Here is a 16,500-nt window from a genome sequence, read left to right on the forward strand (position 1 = left end):
ATTATTTGAAAAAACCAAGGTTTGAAAAATTTTGATGGGTAGTGGTGTCACCCCCTGCGCATGTCAACTGGTGTGGCCTGCACCCCCTGCATCTCCCTAGCAATGCCACTGGTGGGAGGGCCTCACAGCACCTCCCAAACAAGTCCGGACGTGCCTTCCAATCACATCCAGGAGCTCCTGCAAGGCCCTCCAGCCATGTGCTCGGCCCCTGTGGATACTGAAATCTGCAGAGTCCAAGCCCACAGATAAGGAGGGCCCACTGCAACTATAACCCTGCACGTGCCCAATCTCGTCTGATCTGGGAAGCTAAGCAGGGTCAGGCCTGGTTAGTACTTGGATGGGAGACCGCCTGGGAATACCGGGTGCTGTAGGCTTATACTAGTGTCTTTCGAGACTGAAGGTTGCCAACCAACCAACTGTATTTGCAGGGTTGGCCCAAAGCCTTCTGACACCTGAGGCCCAAGTGCCACATTCCTAAACGTTGCTGCCCATTCCCCAATCCCAATCAGCACAGTCAAGCCCTCCCCAAGCGCACTCCATAAGTGGTGCATGCTGAATGAGTCTGCTCTGCCAAGGAAGCATAAGGAGAGCTTACCTCCTCTTCTGAGTCCAGCTCTGCCACCACTTCCTCCAACACTCCCAGCATCCCATTCACCAGCCACTAGCGAAAGTAGTGGTGGTGCAAGCGGTGGCAGAAGCAAGCCAAAGCCTCCTCTGAACCCAGCACTGCTGCCTGCTGCCGAGTCTTCTTCTAGTCTAGAGGCTGCGGAGGGAATGCTGGGCTTCCTAGGTTCAGAAGGAGGGGTATGGAGCAGAAAAGGAAGTGTCAAGGAGAAAGAGTGGTGGGCTAGACGGTTTATCAGAGATCAAAAGGGGGAAAAATGGATCTGGAGCCTCTGTTTATGGTGTCAACTTTTAGGAACACTGATTTTGCATCTCCGTATCTAGTGTAGACTAAAGCATCTCAATCTTTCCGTAATCCCAAGGCAGGCTGGGTGGTATTTGTGGTGAAGCCAAGGAAACTGAGCCTGCCTCTGTCACCTGTTGCAGCAACTACTGTAGCAACTGCTGAGCTAACAAAGCTTCCCTCCCAGGCTAGCCAACACTTACTGACCAAAATAAAATGCTGCCCCGAGTCCAGCCAACTGCAGTTCTTGCTTTGTATCCAGTTTCCCCTTTTCCGTGTCTCTCCTCCGATTCTCAGCTCACGTGAATTACAGTAGAACCTCCAAAGTTGACCACCTCTATATTGACCACCTCCTTAAGTTGACCTAATTTTCACAGTATGGACAGACAGTGCATATACACTATGGGAAACCAACCTCTCTAGATTGACCACCTCTGTAAGTTGTATCTTGACCACTTCGACCATTGCGCAGTGTATTAATTTACCATTAAGTTGCCCACTGAATGCTAACAAGGAAGCAAGAACACAGTTAGCAACATCAAAAAGCAACTCATCAAAAAGATGAGTACTTTGAGGGATACAGTAAGGAAATCGGAGGCCTACAGCGGAAAAGAAAGAAAACTTCACTTGATGAAGTAAATGAAGCTACTTTATGCTGGTTCAAACAAATGAGGGCAGTGAATGCCAGAATCTCAGGGCCAATGATCCAAGAAATTGCTAAGAAGTTTGCGCAGGAATTTGGGGTAGAAGATTTCCAAGCATCAAGTGGTTGGTTTGAAAAAATTAAACTGCGACACGAGATCTCCCAGAAAGTCTTCTGTGGTGAGTCAAATGAAGTTCCGGCAGAAGTTGTTGAAGAATTCATTACTAAGTTCCCGGACTTTGCAAGAGGCTTCAAAGATGATGACATTTTTAATGCTGATGAGTGCAGAATCTTTTTCAAAGCAATGCCTGATAGAAACCTTGTCATGCAAGGTGACAAATGTAAGAGTGGAACCTTCATTGATACAAAGTATAGCCCAGCAGAGAAGTGAAGGACGCACCTGGGAAAGAAGAAAGTGAGGACGACATGGATGCAGAGATTCCAAAGGAAGGGGATGTTGGGCATCTGATAAAACAGTTGAAGTCATGTGCTGTGAATAAATGCCCAGGCATGTTGAATGGGATAGCCAGCATTGATAGTGCATTCTCTTCTTATGTTTACACAAAAAAGAAGAAGCAAACTAGGATTGACTCTTTTTTTTAAAAAAAGAATAATAATTCACATGCAGTATATGTACTGTATGTATGTAATTCTAAATGCATTTTTTCTATATCTTCACTGTATATATTTAGGTATGATATCTGTATTAAAGACTCTAAAAATATTATAAGTACAGTATTACATATTTTTCCGCATGTTGACCATCTCCCTATGTTGACCTGTTCCTCCAGTCCCTTGGGTGGTCAACTTAAAGAGGTTCTACTGTATTAACATATCTGCTGAGAGGTCATTGACAACATAAAGTGCAGGCATATGTATATATCGAAGAGAGGCTGGCACAGAATTCCACAATTTAGATACAGACCAGCATCAGTAGCCAGGGATCTTATTCAGCAACCCTTGAGATTTCAGTTAGCGTTACCTATCTGCTTGCAAACATATCATTGTTGCAATGAGGACTAGAAACTTTCTTTTTTAAATAAAAAGAAGAAACTTCTTGTGAAATGGAATTTGGCACCCAACATCACATGGGTGGTAATTTTAATTGCCGTCTACACAAAGCTTTGCTCTATCCAGCACAGGGTAGAAGGTGGATACCACACAGGTTGGTATAAGGCAATTTATTTCTCCTTACCCCATGTCACATGGCAGCCACTTCAATGGGGCTACTTGAACCTGTGCCAGGGAAATCACTGGTGCAGAACTGAGCAGCCTGTTGTTAACACCAGGCTGCTCAAGAGGGGGTTAGGATACAGCCTAAGTGCAGGAGGCTGGTCCCAACCCCTTCCCAGTCTGCCCACCACCCCTGACCCAAAAATGCCCCCGTTCTGCCCTCCCACCGCCTTCCCCCACCCGTGCACTGGCCTCCCCAGGGCAGCACAAACCTACCTTTTCCAGGTGGTGCAGGAATGGGATATGGCAGGAGCAGGCTGGCACACATCCTTACACCAGCACGGCCTGCTCCCAAGTTGCCGCAAACACTTTTTTGCACGTTTGTGACACTCAGGAGCCCGCTGAGCCAGCAAAAGGGTAAGTATAGGATTGTGTTCTCTGGAAGTGGGAAGTGGAGTGGGAAGAAGATAAGCCACCTTTTTCGCCATGCCATTAAAAAGCCATCCCAGCGCCACCCCAATGATTTTCCCATCGCGATCCAGTTTATGGAAAACATGGCTGTAAATATCTATGAAGAGATTTTGTGGTCCCCCTACTTACCCCTCCCCCCAGACCACCTCTCTGCTTTGATGATGATGATGATGATGATGATGATAATACAGGTATTTATATACTGCCTTTCTTGGTCATCAGATTTCTCCTCAGACTTTATTCAAGGCGGTTTACATAGGCAGGCTGTTTAAATCCCCGTAGGGATTTTTACAATTGGAAGAAGGTTCTATCTTTCAAGAACCACAACATTTCAGATGTTTCTTTCTGATTTGGTATCACATTCTGGCCTCCATCCTCCCACGCAAGCTGACAAGCAGCTCCTTCATCTCCCACATGGAGGGCAGCCAAGACGCTTCTTTGCTCAGAGCAGGTGGAATAACTCGGCTCAGCTTGTCAGCTGCTTCAAGGTCGCACGGTGCCGGTGGCCTCGAACTGGCGACCTGAGGATGTTATCTTCAGGCAAATGGAGGCTCAACCCTCTAGACCAGACCTCCTGCCCATGCTGGATGCCTGGCATGCTGCGATCCCAGCTTCCCGCACTGCTCATTATCAACTCTTTGTTACTCTGCCCTCTTCCATCTGTTTCTGGCATCCACTTGTTGTCTCCCAACTTTTATTGGATGCTCACTGAGTGAATGGTGAGCTGTGCTTCCTTCTGGGTTGAGGTGGAGCTCATCATCATAGTTCACAATAGAAGCCAATGCCTGGATAACACCATGGTACAGAAAATAAATAGCCATCTATAAGCATTTATTAAAGATCAGCACAGCAGGAACTGAAGGGCCCAATTGGAAACACTTTTGTGGGGCTCCAGGATACCACAGTTCAACTGCATAGTCACTTTATTTTTGAGATCAAGACCTAGGTTCTTTCCTATATGACTTCCCACAGGAAAGGTAAAGCAGAAGTTCAGGAAGAGCCAGACAAAACAAGAGTTGAAATGTCTGAATAAAGTTCATTTGGAGATCAAGGTCTACAAACTGCCCCTGGGTGCAATCCTAGGCATGTCTACTCAGAAGTATCTAGTTGGTATCCTTCAGTCTCGGAAGACTCTGGTATCGCGCTCTGAATAGTGGTTCCAGAACAGTCTTCTCCAGTGCGCGAAGTCTGGGTAAGGTAGATATGGAGGATAGACTGTTACCCATGCAGCAAATCCCCCCTCTCCATGTCGCTGAAATGGTCCAATGGAAAGGCAGAAGCCAGTACAGTTGGTTCCAGGGACGTCGCAGGAGTTGCCAGAAGGTGACTATGTTCAGCCATGAACTGCCTCAGGGACTCTGGCTCCGGATTTTGCCTCGAGGTTGACTCCTGAAGCCTTTTCCATAACCGGATGTAGCCACAAGGCAGTGGAGGTTTGGGATCAGAGTTTTCCTTCTCTCAGGCGAGCTGCCTTCCCAGGCTGACGAGTCCCAACTACCCGGTGGCTGTTTAGTCGCCTCTTACGACAAGTACAGCCAAACTGAGGGCCTGTTCTTATCCCCAGCCCCCTTCTTATCCCTCAGAAGTAACTCACAAGTAATTGTGTTCAATGGGGCTTACTCCCAGGAAAGTGTGCATACTATTTCAGCCTCAGAGAAGTTATTTATGGGAACTGAAGATCAACAACATCCAGTCACTAGAGCTGCAACTAGGGCAGAGCTTCGGGGGGGGGGGGGCATCTGCCCCAGGCACTATGCGGGGGGGGGGGGGTACATGACTGCCTCTCAGGCTCTATCCTGAGTTATGGAGAAGGAGCTGGCAGCTTCTGCCCCCCCCCCATTCTTTCTCCTGTGGAGTCTCCCTTTGAATGACAGTCACTATATATGCACATACTCCAAGACTACTACTATGTGTAGTTAGCAGCACAGTTTCTGAGCATGTCTACTCAGAATTTAGCATAGTCCTACCGAGTTAAATAGAAACTGCTCTCAGATAAGTGCATACATAATTGCAGCCTAAGCATGTTTTAAATTAAACAATGTTTAAGGAGAAATGGAGAAGAACCAGGCTTGCATTATGAGGATGGGTAAAAATATGCTGGAGATACAGGTCTGTCCTCTTATCTGTGGATTTGGAAACTATGGATTTAACTCCCCGCTGGTTCTGAAACCATAGCAGAGGGCTGGACTTGAGCTCCATGTTGATCAGAGAACATCTCTGGTCACATCCAGCGGTAATATTGGACCAACCCATGGATTTGCTTATCCATGGGTGGTCTGGAAACATATCCCCCACAGATACCAAGGTCCAACTATACCTTTACTCCCATAAAGGCAAAATTGACACACAAGGAGTCTTGCTCCAGGGCAATAGATGGAGTTTCATTCTGCATACGTAGTTTCCTTTTCTTATTACTATCTGTCTTTATGAAGTTAGTTAATTTAAGATCTTGACAACAGGTGACTTGAAAGCCTAGATAGCATTGGTTATCAAGGTCAGATTAAAGAGATTAGCATCTAATACTGACAAAATGTTTTCCAATTAGCCTCCAAGAACTGCAGCTTACAACATCTTTCATCTTCCAAGCGGTGACTTTAGCTCTAGCTATTTTTAGGAAGGCCTTTCCCAAAATGAACAAGAAAATGTTATGCCAAAGTTCAAAGATCAGCCTCATATTTGTCTTCTTGCACATTTTTGCCATGTGCATGAAATTCCTCGCTTTGTTCCTATATGCCTCAGCTCTCAACCGACGCTTCGTTACACCCTTTTTAATAGATATTTTTGCTGTTGCTGTTATGTTTGTGATTAAGGCTGCACACTTAACCTGGGAGTAAACCCCATTGATTATAAAGGGACTTCCTTCTGAGTAGATATACACAGGATTGGGCATTAAGCCATTCATTGGTCCTGGCTGATATTTGGAGTGCCCTGGATTGGCCACAGATTCACAGACTCACTTCATTCCAGAACATAGTGGACCAAAGAGCTAGGAAGGATTTCAAAAAAGAAGTCTCATTTTCTTCCCTACTGTGGATGACGTTTTGCAAATCTCAATGGAGCCACATTCTTCTCCAAACTTTACCATAGCTAGCTACCACCAACTGGATCTTCACTCTGCTTCCAGAAACAGTACTTGCTATCCGCGGACTTTCCCCACAGATTCGCTTATCCGCGTGTTTGCTTATCCACGGAACAAGAGTAACGTCCTTGTGCCATTCACTGCCCGTTCTTGGCTATCCACATCAGCCATTCTGAAGCTATTCGCGGCAGCTGTTCCTGAACAGGTTAGCTACCCCTCCCCCAACCCATTGATCCCATAGGATCAATGATTTGCTATTCACTGAGTTTTTCAGAAACCTAACCCCAGCAGATATTGAGAATTGACTATATATCATAACTGATTCAACCCACGTGGGCCTGTTCCACTATATGTTGTTCTGCCAAATATCTCAACTCCCTTCTAATGCCCGCTTTTTCGCTAATTAACACCCCCCTTTTCCAAGAAGCACAGCTGTGGTGTGCAAAGGAATAAACACAGAACTTCTTATCTATAGCAATTAACAAGAATTTATTGCTACAAACACATACACTCCCTGCAAGTCCTCTTGTCCAGAGGCTTTCCCTCCCCAAAACTCCACTTAACTTAGTGGGCAGAGGTCTGAAGCCTCCAGTCGAAGTCCAATCCAGTCTCCAAAGCACAGTCCAGTCTTCCCAGTCCAGTATTCCTCCTCTCCAACAGTGTTCTCTCCAGCAGAGCATCTCCTCCAGCAGGGTCCTGGCAGACCTCTCTTCTGTGTCCTCCAGCAGAGTTCTGGCAGTTCCCTTCTCCCAGTGTGGGTCCGTCCGGGTTTCCCTCTGGGTCAGCGTCCGGCTTCCTCTGGGTCAGCGCCCCACTTCTGGCTCTGGGTCAGGGTCCTCCCTCTGGTCAGCGTCCTGCTCCTCGCTCTGGGTCAGGGTCCAGCTTCCGGCTGGGTCAGCGTCCCGCTCTTGGTCCTGGGTCAGGGTAGCTCTGTCTCCTTCCAAAGCTGCCTTTTATCCTTGGATGTCTCATGGTCCAAATGCAGCTCAGCTGTGAGCTACCTCATTAACTCCAAATTAGGCTCAGGTGAGCCATCCCTTCAGTCCATGTCCATTGAAAGTCCCATCAAGGTCAAATGAAGCTCAGGTGTCCATCCAGGTCTCCATTGGCCTTGATTGATTACAGCTGTGGAGCCAGCCCTGCCCTTCCCAGAGCTGTCAACCAGCTGTCAAAACAGGGAATCGCTGTCAACACCACATCATCCACCTGATGATCTTCTGATAATAATAATAATAATAATAATAATAATAATAATAATAATAATAATAATAATAATAATATACAGTATTTATATACCGCCTTTCTTGGTCTTTATTCAAGACTTTATTCAAGGCGGTTTACACAGGCAGGCTTATTAAATCCACGCAGGGATTTTTACAAATTGAAAGAAGGTTCTTTCTTTCAAGAACCACCACATTCAAGGTGTCACACTCCGATCTGGTTTAACATTCTGGCCTCTATCCTCCCACGCTCCGAGCAGATGGAACAGCTCAGCTGCAGCTTGCCAGCTGCTTCAAGGTCGCACGGTGCCGGTGGCCTCGAACTGGCGACCTTGTGGATGTTAATCTTCAGGCAAATGGAGGCTCTACCCTCTAGACCAGACCTCCTGCTATCTCAGTTTTGGCATTTGTTTAGCTGACATACTTCTATAGAATACCATCCATGAAGTTTTGGCTGGGCTCCCAGGAGTTCTTAATGTATGTGATGACATTCAGTACCATTATCTGAAGAATACGACATGCAGAAATCTCACAATGACTGCATGAGGAGAATCTGACACCAAACAGAAACAATTGCCAATTTTTTTTAAAACCTACCTGCCTTCCATCCAGCATTTCTGGTGTGCCAACTAGGGACCAATTGACCAATTTTCTCTCTTTGCAATCCTTAGTTTTGTTTATTATTATAGAATTGCATTCTCAACTGAGTTCATATTTATGGCTATGATTTTGTATCTGAGAGATAAGGAGAAATGTATTTGTGATTGAGCCATTCCAAAGAGGCGGAATGAATGGAAACTATGGAAACCACATCAAAGCAAGGTCTTGCACCACGTCAAAGCAAGGTGTGTATCAGAAATGGTTTATTATTTCCACATGCTTGTTGCAGCCCTGGTCAATAATTGGCTTTCTGGAAGGGCAGGTTTGGGAAAAAAAGTGTGTGGTTGGCTAGTACCTTACTTACACACCCCTAAATGACCTGCTCTGAAGTGCTATTGCAAAAGATGCCACCTTCTCTATCCACATCTCCAAGTTGGCAAAGTTGAGGCCAGGAGGTACCTCTCTGTGGTTGAGAGTCTCCAGCTCTTCAGAGGCATCACTAGGGTTTGCAACATCCAGTACCAGAGCTTACTGGGTCACCCCATGATGGACTTCCTCCCATATGGACCATATGGACCTCCTCAGAGGCATCACTCGGGTTTGCAACATCCAGTACCAGAGCTTACTGGGTCACCCCATGATGGACTTCCTCCCATATGGACCTCCTCAGAGGCATCACTAGGGTTTGCAACATCCAGTACCAGAGCTTACTGGGTCACCCCATGATGGACTTCCTCCCATATGGACCATATGGACCTCCTCAGAGGCATCACTAGGGTTTGCAACATCCAGTACCAGAGCTTACTGGGTCACCCCATGATGGACTTCCTCCCATATGGACCATATGGACCTCCTCAGAGGCATCACTAGGGTTTGCAACATCCAGTACCAGAGCTTACTGGGTCACCCCATGATGGACTTTCTCCCATATGGACCATATGGACCTCCTCAGAGGCATCACTAGGGTTTGCAACATCCAGTACCAGAGCTTATTGGGTCACCCCATGAAGGACCTCCTCCCATATCAGACCATACAATATCATTTGCACAACCTAAACGTAGTGGCATCAACTCGGATTGGTGTCGCCACCATTAACTATTCATTCATTCATTCATTCATTCATTCATTCATTCATTTAAAGTATGGGTCACCCAACAAATCAGTAACCAACAAAAAATCAGTGGCCAACTTGGTGACACTTATGCAAGTTTTAGTATTAGCTCTAATATATGGAAATGAGAGCCAACTCATACCAACATCTTATTGGTTCCTCCCTGTGACATAAGAATATCTCATTGTCCCTGGGAACAATCATGCGCAGAAGTGAAGTGGGAACCGCCAAAAAGGAGCAACAACCTGAAGGCTGCTCAAGGCTCCTGTTCCCATACTACCTGCTCATCTTCCTTGATCCTTCTTGTATTACAGGCTAAAGATATATATTTTCAAGGAACATTGACTGATTTCCACCCCATTTTACTGCCGTTGCTTCCTTCTTTGAACCCTGAGCATTGTCACGCAACATGACGGCCAAGCTTTAGTCTTGCCACTTGTCTGCGTGAGACACACCACAACATCAAGCACACACATACAGTGGCATAGCTAGTGGGCAAGGGAGTACATTGCCCCGGCTACCATGCCTTGTGGGGGTGCCAACCTGCAGCCCTTATGGCAGATCCCAAGATATCCAGGAGGTGGCCTGAGGTGCAGGTAGGCCACACACGATCTCCCCGTGCCCAGGACCACCTCCCAGATGCCCCTAGGGGGTGTTCTAGGCATCTGGTCCCATGGAGGGGTGTTAAAACCTTTTGTACCCTGGCTGCCAAATCCATTAGCTACCCCACTGCACACACCCCTCATACTTCAGAGCAGAGCTACACCCTCATTCCATTTGTCTCTTCCTTGACAGAGTGAGATTTGCGGCACATAAGGCTTCCATTCAGAGGGTTAAAAAGAAAATTTAGGGGAACAATATTGCTTACTGTGGCACCAGGACCTGCTCCGCCATGTTCCCCAGCAACTCTTTCACCAAACAAAAAAACCATTTTTTAAATTCTGGTTCCCCAGGGTGTTACACGGAGACCCCAAGCTTCAGAGAGATTAACGGCAACTCTTTCATCACAGGGAATTCACGATTACCGTTCCCCTGGAATAGAAAAGACACACGATCACTGCTCTTGCATCAGAAGAAACACATTGGACCAGCATTCCTTGTTTGACTCTAATGTTTAGCCTGTAGGGATTAGGATTGGCAAGATATAGGATAAACCTCCTCTTAAAAGGTCTTAAAGAATGCGAGCAGCTCAAGATAGTTTTACAAGACCTTTATTAGCCTAAGAATAAATCTTGCCTTTGATTCCGATATAATGGTTTGGCAGGGTTTCCTTAGATTTATTACCAGCCCTTTGCCTGAAGGCTCAAGGAGGGTTACAACAAACAATTTTTAAAAAAAAATTAAACATTTAAAATATACTCAAATGCAACTATTTTTCAGCAAAAGAAATCCCTTGTATCCCCAGACACTAAATGCTTGCTTCAGATTGCATCTGGAAGGTGTTTGGTATGAACCTCAAATGGGAAGTATCCCTATCCTGTATCTCCAAAGAATCCCTTACCTTTAGAGTAGTGTTTCTCCGAGTGGGCCTCTAGGAGATCTGGGACTCCTTGAGACCCTTTTAGGGGCTCCATGACCACTCCATGAGTGGCCTCCTGCACCTTCTTCGGTTTGCTTGTCTGTCCCTCCCACTTCTCCTGTTCATGGCTCTCCTTCCTCATTCCTTTCCTGTTCCAACTCTTTGCCAGTATTTGGCCTTGGCCTTGGCACTGGGCCATTCCATGCACACACTGGCACTCTGTGGATCCCCAAGACTCCAAACATGCGCTGGCGGGGCTCCCCAAGACTCTTTTTAGGAATATGAAGAGCTCTGAATTCACTGAATAGAAAAAAAAAAGTAATAACCACTTATGGTTTGGTGACTACATCAAGTTGCAATCTAAGCACACTTAATAGAGAGCAACTCTCATCAGTGGCATAGCTAGAGGGGGTGCAAAGCACTAAGTTTTGCAGGGAGCCTTACCACAGCATGCAAGCAGTCCTCCTTCTTCTCTTCAGAGCCATTCTGGGAGTTGGGAGCAGGAGGTATTTGCCTCCGTTTTGCTCTCACCACCCAGAATGGCTCCAAAGGGGAGGAAGAGGGGCCACTTGCATGCTATAGTGAGGCTCCCTGCAAAACTTAGTGCTTTGCATCCCCTCTGGCTATGCTACTGACTCATTGATTTCAGCAAGACCTATGTCTGCATAAACATGCTCAGGGTCACACTAACAATGTCAAAAATCTTCTAAGAGCAAACCATTAGTCCAATGGGTCCAGTTGTACAATTACCTGCATATTATTACCCATGCTCCCATAGCCTGCAGCAGAGTGTATGTTTGCACAATGAAGAGACTCTTGACACAAAGAAGAGACATTATATCTCTAGTAGCTTGTGCAGCCAGTTAGTTCTGTCAGGGAGTGTCTGTTTACACCAGTGATTTTCAACCTTTGTCGTCTCACGGCACACTGACAAGGCAATAAAATTGTCAAGGTATACTACCAGTCTTTTCACAATTGACAAGGCACCCTGTGCTGTTGGTGGTGGGCACACATCTCCCAATGGCCCTATTAATAAATGACCCTCCCTCAAACTTCCATGGCACACCTGCAGACCATTCGTGGCACACCAGTGTGCCATGGCACAGTGGTGGAAAATGGCCGGTTTACACAACAAAGGCACTGGATTGGGCTGAATGTCCACTTAACAACATAATCACATAACAATAGGGATTGGAGAATGTATCCCAGTTGTTAAGTGGCGCACACCTGCACATTGATGAACTGTTTCTTGTCATACCTGTTCTGTATTGTGCAAACTAATGCAAGTTTGTTAATCCGTATGTATACAAGTATGACTTAAACTAGATGAAATGAAATGCTAAAGTACAGATTAGCAATGGATTTTAAACTGTCAGGACATGATCCACTGAAAAGTTGCCCTGTGCAAATCCCCTTGAAATGAATGACACACCAAAGCATTGGTTGTGCTTTCTGTGGGTCATGCGCAGAAGAACATGCCAATTGTTTTTGCCCGTCGTTATCTTAAATACCAAAATGGGTTTTGTAACTTTTCACAGAGGTTTCCATTTTCAGCTCTCTCTCTCTCTCTCTCTCTCTCTCTCTCTCTCTCTCTCTCTCTCTCTCTCTCTCTCTCTCATTTTAGAATAATAATTCTAATGATTCAAATCTGCAGTGGATTCTTCAGGAGAGCAAATTGCTTCGTTTAACATGCCCCAGAAAGCTACTGTGACATCAGAGAGATGGAATGCCTCCCCTTCAGCTCGGATGCCAATAATTGCCTTTGGACTTCGACACAAAGAAGGTTTTGGTCTTCAAACTGTCTGGAAGGGTTTGCCTGTAATTGCTGTAACGTACAATCACTCCCAGAATGAAAGGGAAAATGACATATGTTTGGAAAGTTCAATAAGAAAACTGCAAACAAGCAATGCCATTATGCGGGATGGTGAAGGAGCCTCCTGTTCGCTCGAGATCAGAGATTGTTTTACGGCACATGGTGAGCAGACACATTGTTGCTATAAAGGTATAATGAAAGCAATTGGACTAACCACAAAAACACCCCATGAAGCATCCACATTTGGTTAAACCCATTTGTCTGAAATCATACCAGGAAACCAGGCTGACATTCTGTTATTTATGTCTAGGTTCTTCTCGAGTTTGATCCTCTGAATAGTTATAGTCCATTTCCACATGGGAAATGGTTGCATTTCCATCCCAGCATGCCGAAAGAGTATAAACTATGTGCACTTTTGCCATTGCTATGGCCTCCATTAACTCCTTCCAGTTCCAATTTTTCTCTTTGGAACTGTGCTGACCAAAATGTTGTTTGTTTCTTTTTCATCGCTCTACCCCAGTGTTTTCTCAGACTGTGGATTGGGACCCACTAGGTGGGTTGTGAGCCAATTTCAGGTGGTTCCCCATTCATTTCAAAGTGTATTGTATTTTGAATATAGTAGACTTGATGCTACCATGGTATATGACTGCATTTGGGGACTTGCTAGAGATTTGTACTTTTAACAGGCTATTATGTATATGTTTTTAACAATGATACTCAATGGAGCTTATTCCTGGGTATGTGTGGATAGGATTGCAGCATTTGGGACGTTTGGGGAATTTTTTTTTAAACAGATCAGCAACTGCTTGGGAGGTTTAGGGCACAATCCTAACCAGGTCTACTCAGCAGTAAGTCCTATTTTGTTCAATGGGGCTTACTCTCAGGAAAGTGGTTAGGATTGCAGCCTTAGAAGTGTTCTTTATTTTAAATAAATTTTTAAACTTATACTTATTGTAAACTTTTAATTTACTTACATACTTAATTAGATTGGATTTCATCATATGGGGGTGCTAATGATGTCATAGCTGACCATGACATCACTTCTGGTGGGTCCTGACAGATGGTCATTTAAAAAGTGGATCCGGGTGCTAAAAAGTTTGAAAACCGTTAGCCTTCCCCATTCTTCAATATTCCCAAGTGGCAAAATGGCAAACCCCTCCCCCCAGCTTCAAAAATACCCTCAATTAGATCTTCAAAAAATGCTTTTTATTATAAGCTAGGAAAGTGTAATAGTTACAGTCAGACCAGAAGGGGCTTGGCACAATTGAATTTACCCCATTTTAATCAAGATGGAGTAACACCCTTTGTTCTCGTAGTTTCACTTGCAAACGAAATAAAATTAGTTGTCTTACGGTTTTGGTCATCATCATCATATTATTCCATTTTACCATAAGGTGGCACTCAAAACTACAATAGATATACAGTGATGCCTCTCAAGACAAAATTAATTCGTTCCGCGAGTCGTTTCGTATTGTGAAAATTTCGTCTTGCGAAGCGCGATTTAAAACAAACCAAAACAAAAAAATATGCAAAAAAATTCATCTTGCGAAGCACGGCCATAGAAAAATTCATCTTGCGAGTCACCAAAAAAATCGCAAAATGCTTTCGTCTTGCGAGTTTTTCGTTGCGCGAGGCATTCGTCTTGCAAGGCATCACTGTACAATAGATATACAATAGATATCTGTGGGATGACAAGTTGCACCTGCTGCAATTCTCTCTTCTATACACTTGTTAAAGGTCCAGCACCCCTAAAGTTGAAAGTTTGAGCACCCCTGCGCTACAGTGTCATAGTCTTTGGCCAAAGAATGGAACCTTTGATCTGCTCTTTGCTGGGCTTCGCTGCTAGTCAGGGCTAGCCCACAGTGTTGGATATATGAAGCATGCACTTCCATGGGTGACTTTGGGCAGGAGAGACATGACTGGTCTCTAGCACATCTACTACTAACATAATTCCTGCTTTTCCAACTTCCTTACTTTTTTGACTTATGGAGATAATCACACTGACAACATAACCCATACAAAGCTGTCAGCTTGGTTCTTGCATAGAATTCTGGCCCTATTTTTGACATCCAACACTTCACCCACAAGCCCCTCCCATGCACCCCTACCTTCTTGTACATGTGGAGGTGGATGGGCAGGATTGGACAATCACGCAGCAAAACTCCATCCCTTCTGGTGGTGCAAGCACCTGCCATGGTGATCCTGGGGAGGGGAGAGTAAGGCTTCATGCTTGCCTTGGGTGTCATGGATGCTAGTGAAGTCTGAGACCTAAGGTTGGGGAAACTAACAACGCCATCCTGCGCATGTCTACTCCGAAGTAAGTCTAGTTGTGTTCAATAAGACTTGCTTCCAGGAAAGATTGCTCATGCCTGATAAAACTGTGTCATCACTTGAAAGGACTGGAATCTTTGATAATTACTTAATCACAACTTTCTGTTTCTTTCCTACATGTCATCACAGAGGATCAAGCTATCTCCACAAAGGCAAATCAGATCCTATCTTCAGAGGAAGAGATAATGAGAAGATTAATTCCAAAGCAAATGAACATCTTGTTGTCATGAAAATGTGCCTCATAAATAAAGACCAAGGGGGGGGAAAACAGAGATTATTTTTCTCTGTTCTTTTTTTAATAAAGAATTTGCTTCAAAGTCTTCCAAGAGATGCTTTCAAACTAATGAAATCTGTATATATAATAAGCTTATTTAATTTTTGCTAGTTTAGCATATACGTGAGGAACTGGCGCCTCCTCCCTTTCCTCCTCGTGCCTAATTCATCACTGCCTTCCCCCTCTTGCTCTCCACCGACCAGTTAAGCAGGACGGGCAGAGCATGTGCTCCTAGCATGACCCATCTTCCTGCTTTGTTTTTTTCAACAGCAAGGGGGGAGAGCTTGCAGTGGATACAGAGGTGTATCTAGATGCGGTACCACCTGGGGCGGTGATGTCGCGGTGTCTCATGACATAACATAACACCGTGATATCACTTCTGAGTTTGGGGGGTGGTGGCCGTGGCAGCTTCACAATGTGGCTGCCGCCCTCTGTTCCTTCTTCAGCAGCTTCCCAGCCGACTTTCGGCTTCTTCCAAATTGCTGCAGGCCTCTGAGCACAGCGTTCTGCTTGGAGGCTGTTCCATCCAAATATCTCAACTCCCTTCTAATGCCTGCTTTTTGGCTAATTAACACCCTCTTTATCTCCAGAACAACCGCTGTGGTGCGCAAAGGAATGAACACAGAACTCCTTATCTATAGCAACTACCCAAATTTATTGCCATGAACACAGACACTCCCTGCAAGTCCTCTTGTCCAGAGGCTTTCCCTCCCCAAAACTCCACTTAACTCAGTGGGTAAAGGACTGAAGCCTCCAATTCAAGTCCAATCCAGTCTCCAAAGCACAGTCCAGTCTTCTGCAGTCTTCTGTGTCCTCCAGCAGAGTCCTGGCAGTCCCCTTCTCCTGTAGGTCTGGGTCAGGTAGCCCTCTTGGTCTGCTTCCCTCTGGGTCAGGTAGCGTCTCCCTCTGGGTCAGGGTCCGGGTTTCCCCTCTGGGTCAGCATCCCACTCCTGGCTCCTTTGGTCCTTCTGAAGCTGTCTTTTATCCTTTGTGTCCCATTAAGTGCAAATGCAGCTCTGCTGTGAGCTACCTCCTTAGCTCATTCAAAGTCTCATCAAGGTCAAATGAAGCTCAAGTGTCCAACCAGATCTCCATTGGCCTTGATTGATTACAGCTGTGGAGCCAGCCCTGTCCTTCCCAGAGCTATCAAACAGCTGTCAAAACATGGGATCACTGTCAACACCACATCATCCACCTGAAGATCTTCTGATCTTCCATTACAGAGGTTTGCAGCGGCTTGGTGGAAGTTGCAAGTCAGCTGAGAAACATCCTGGCCCAAGAGTCAACCAGGAAGCTGTTGCTCAGTGGCACCCCCTTCCAGAGGCACCCAGGACATGTGCCCTGTTTGCCACACCCTA

General features: G+C 45.5%; 1 pseudogene; it reads left to right on the plus strand.

Moving 5' to 3' along the window:
* The first annotated feature begins 254 nt into the window (after nt 1–254).
* Nucleotides 255–374, plus strand: LOC136656338 (5S ribosomal RNA; annotated as a pseudogene).
* Nucleotides 375–16,500: the final 16,126 nt, after the last annotated feature.

This window comes from Tiliqua scincoides, chromosome 6 (genome assembly GCF_035046505.1).
Source record: "Tiliqua scincoides isolate rTilSci1 chromosome 6, rTilSci1.hap2, whole genome shotgun sequence".
Taxonomy (NCBI): domain Eukaryota; kingdom Metazoa; phylum Chordata; class Lepidosauria; order Squamata; family Scincidae; genus Tiliqua; species Tiliqua scincoides.